A 4,483-nucleotide genomic window follows, 5' to 3' on the forward strand; every position below is an offset into this window, starting at 1 on the left:
ACAAAAACTAATAATTAGAATGCAATGCAAGTGGTATAACACAGATAGGAACACAGATATCTGGAAACATACATTTAGTGACTGGTTCTGGCTACTTGAGAAAATATTCAAAGAACATAACAAATTGGCAGATTTTGCTAGATAAAGAAGAAGGAAGCACATTTTAAGGAGAATGTGTGCAAAGACATACTGTCAAGAAAGAATCAGGCAGATTTTGTAAATAAGGAGCTGCTCTCAATGTTTGGAAGATGGGGTTATCTGATGTGGAGGGGCCATGCTAATCTTCTCTGTATTGTTCCAATTTTACTGTATGTGCTGATAAAGCAAGCACTCAAAGGCAATGTTAAGGAATGTATGTTTTATCTGTGGTAACATAATGCTGGTGGCAGGATGAGGACAGGTTTGGAGGTGAGGAAGTCTGTGGTAGAAGGACAAATTATGAGGCTTTTAAATCTTCTAGAGAAAACATCAGGTGACCTTTCAAATGGTGGAGGCACTGTGGGGCACAAAGATTAATTTGGTTGATGTTAATGAAATAAACTCAACTGAGCAAAGTAGAAAGAAGAATTAGTAGGATGGAGAAGCTAAGGATGATTCCTTGTTCCTTCTATGAGATACTAAACATGAGAAGAATCTCCGTAGGTTGAAATAATGTTTGGAATGCTTGGAAGACAAACAGGCAGACTTTGTCTAGTACAAAAATGTATCTGGAGGGAGGAGCCAAGATGGCGGAGAGGAAGGGAGCTCTGTAAACTTCGTCTGCCCCATCTACTGAACTAGGAAGGACATTACTCTCATTGCATGAGTGGAAGAAGAAAGTAGAGACTCCAGAAAGAAGACAACCTCAAGGATACCTAAGTGAGTGAATGCGAACTGGGGAGATTGGAAAACGGGCCAGCCCAAGACAGGCAGGGGAGGTGGGAGCCCCAGCCCAACACGGGGCAAGTGCATGGAGCCCCTGAGAGACAAAGGGAAGAGAAAGAGAAACTGAATATGCTCATAGTACTGTCTCTGGGGAAGAGATAAAGAATGTTTAACTGCACCCGGAGAGAGAACCTCTCATTCCATATATAACTGCTGAGTAGCCCAAATCCCAAACCCGGGTGGCACAAGGGAAAGAATAGCATCCAGCCCTGAGCCATCCCAGTGGGGAGTTGGCAGCCACAGTGGCAGCTCAAGGGACACTCACTTCGACCTTGGCTGTGGGAGTGGGAGCACGCACCTCATTTCCACAGTGCATCTCACATCCAGCATTGGTCATGAAAATCAATAGAGTGGCCTACAGTGCTTAGTTCCAGCAGAGCTTGGTGTGCCACCATTCTACTCTCTGCAGCCCACCAAGGCAGAGCCTCTGAAAGCAGCCCCCGAGACCTACCCACCAAACCATGCCTATCCACAAGGGGTAGCTGCTGTTAGTTTTTTCTTTTTTTTGTACTCATTTTTTTATTAATATTACCTTTTCTACTTAAATTTTTTTTTAGATTTTACTCCTTGTTTTCCTTTCTCCTTTCTCCCTCTTTTTTTTTCTTTCTTGCAATTCAGATATATTCTCGTACATCTCATTCTTATCTCTCCCCTCAACTGTTCATACACTTTTAGACTGCCCATTGTCCTTTGTTGCCTCTGATCCCCTTTATTATTTTTTTTCTTTTTGTCTCTTTCCTCTTCATTTTCTTTCTTTTTTTTCCCACTTTTAATTTGTGTGTTTGTTTGATTTGTCTGTGCATTTGTGTGCTTCTATTCTCTCTGTGTTTGTCTGTCTGTTTTCCTTCTTAGGGCTGCCCCAAGATACAACCCAAAGTGTGCAAGATGGGGAGTCCCAAATATCGCTGAGTAGGGAAATAAAATATTCAAAGGCACAACAAGAGAAACTGAGAGACACCATTAAAAGAATATTTCCTGAAATGACAGGCCCTGGACAGTCAATAAGCCTCCTTTAACAGAGCAATATTAACAGATGCACAGTGCACAAGGAGCTTTTTAAAGCTGACAAGAGACAGAAAACTAGCAAAAATGACAAAACGAAGGAACTCTCCCCTGAAGAACCTCTACGAAGAGGTCAGAGCCACAGAACTGCTCAATGCAGATCCAGTCAACATACCAGATCAAGAATTAAAAAAAAACTTGTCATAAAATTAATCGCTGGGGTTGAAAAAAAGCATCAAAGAAGCAACTGAGACAATGACTAGGCACTTTGAAAATAGGTGTGATGAGTTAAAAAAAAAAAGGCTATAAATGAGGTGAATAATAAAATGGAGGCAGCCACGTGAAGGATTGATGAGGCAGAGAGAAGAATAGATGAATTAGAAGATACAGTTATAGCAAAGAGGAAGCTGGAAAAAAGAGAGAGAAACTGATCCAGGAGCAGGAAAGGAGAATTCGAGATCTGAGTGATACAATCAAATGAAACAACATCCATATCATAGGAATTCCTGAAGAGGAAGACAGAGAGAAAGGTCCTGAAGGGATACCAGACCAAATTATAAATGAGAATTTCCCAAATCTGGGAAAAGAAATAGACATTCAAATTCAAGAGGCACAAAGAACCCCCTTAAAGCGTAATTTGAATCAGCCTTTGGCATGACATATCATAGTGAAACTTGCAAAATATAAAGATAAAGAGAGAATTCTGAAAGCAGCTAGGGAGAAAAGGGCCCTCACATACAAAGGGAAACCTATCAGAGTGGTTACAGACCTATCTAATGACACTTGGCAGGCCAGGAAGGAATGGCAGGAAATCTTCAATGTGATGAGCAGAAAAAACATGCAGCCAAGAATCCTCTACCCAGCAAGCCTGTCTTTCAAAATAGGAGAGATAAAGGTTGTCCCAAATAAACAAAAATTGAGAGAATTCATGACCACCAAACCAGCCCTACAAGATATCCTAAGAGGGACTCTATGAGGGAAATGTTGCAAAGAATACAAGGTGCCAGAGACACCACTATAAACATGAATCCTAGGGAGAACACAATGACTCTAACCCACATTTTTCAATAATAACACTGAATGAAAATGGACTGAAGGCTCCAACCAAATGACACAGGGTAGCAGAATGGATAAATAAAAAAATCCATCCATTTGCTGTCTACAAGAGACTCATTTTCGACCTGAAGATATCTTCAGTTTAAAAGTAAAGGGATGAAGAAATATCTATCATGCGACTGGAAGCCAAAAGAAAGCTGGAGTAGCCATACTAATATCAGACAAACTGGACTTTAAAGTAAAGGCAGTAACAAGAGATGAAGAAGGACATTATATAATAATTACAGGGTCTCCCCATCAGGAAGAGCTAACAATTATAAATATCTATGCGCCAAATTCGGGAACACCCAAATACATAAAACAATTAATCACGGACAGAAACAATCTTATTGACAAGAATGTGCCAATTAAGGGGACTTTAATACTCCACTGACAGCAATGGATAGATGAACCAGACAGAAAATCACTAAAGAATCAATGGACCTGAACAACACATTGGAACAGATGGAATTGATAAATATATTTAGAACTCTGCATCCTGATCTTAGGAAATTCACCTTCTTTTCGAGTGCACATGGCACATTCTCCAAGATAGACCACATACTGGGGCATAAAGCAGCCCTCTAAGTATAAATGAATATAGATCATACCATGCACACTTTCAGATCACAATGCTATGAAACTTGAAATTAACCACAGGAAAATGTCTGGAAAACCTCCAATAATGTGGAGGTTAAAAACCACCCTACTAAAGAATAATTGGGTTAATCAGGCAATTAGAGAAGAAATTTAAGAATATATGGAAACCAACGAAAATGAAAATACAACAATCCAAAATCTCTGGGATGCAGCCACGGCAGTTCTAAGAGGAAAGTATATTGCAATCCAGGCCAATTCCAACAAACTAGAAAAAGTGCAAATTCAAAATCTAAAGGAGCACCTACTGGAACTAGAAGGGAAGCAACAAAAGCACCCCAAACCCAGCAGAAGAAAAGAAATAATAAATATCATGGCAGAAATAAACAATATAGAATCCAAAAAAACAGTCAGGCAGATCAATGAAACCAAGAGGTGGTTCTTTGAAAAAATAAACAAAATTGTTAAACTTCTAGCCGGGCTCTTCAGAAAGAAAACAGAGAGCACCCAGATAGACAAAATCATGAATGAAAAAGGATCTAATACAACCAATCCCTTAGAAATACAAGCAATCATCAGAGATTACTATGAAAATCTATATGACAACAAAGTGGACAATCTAGAAGAAATGGACAATTTCTGAAAACACATGCACTACCAAAATTCAAACGGGAAGAGATAGAAAATCTGAACAGACCCATAACCAGTGAGGAAATCGAATCAGTTATCAAAAATCTCCCTATGAATAAGAGCCCAGGGCCAGATGGATTCCCAGGGTAACTCTAAGAGACATTTAAAGCAGAGTTAATACCCATTCTTCTCAAGCTATTCCAAAAAATAGAAATAGAAGGAGAACTTTCGAACT

General features: G+C 39.5%; 1 non-coding gene across 1 annotated transcript; it reads right to left on the reverse strand.

Annotated features, from left to right (window-relative positions):
* Positions 1 to 222: 222 nt before the first annotated feature.
* LOC115297290 lies at positions 223 to 331 on the reverse strand. The gene has a single exon (XR_003911386.1). It is a non-coding gene; the product is annotated as a U6 spliceosomal RNA (small nuclear RNA).
* Positions 332 to 4,483: the final 4,152 nt, after the last annotated feature.

This window comes from Suricata suricatta, chromosome 7 (assembly GCF_006229205.1).
Source record: "Suricata suricatta isolate VVHF042 chromosome 7, meerkat_22Aug2017_6uvM2_HiC, whole genome shotgun sequence".
Classification (NCBI taxonomy): Eukaryota; Metazoa; Chordata; class Mammalia; order Carnivora; family Herpestidae; genus Suricata; species Suricata suricatta.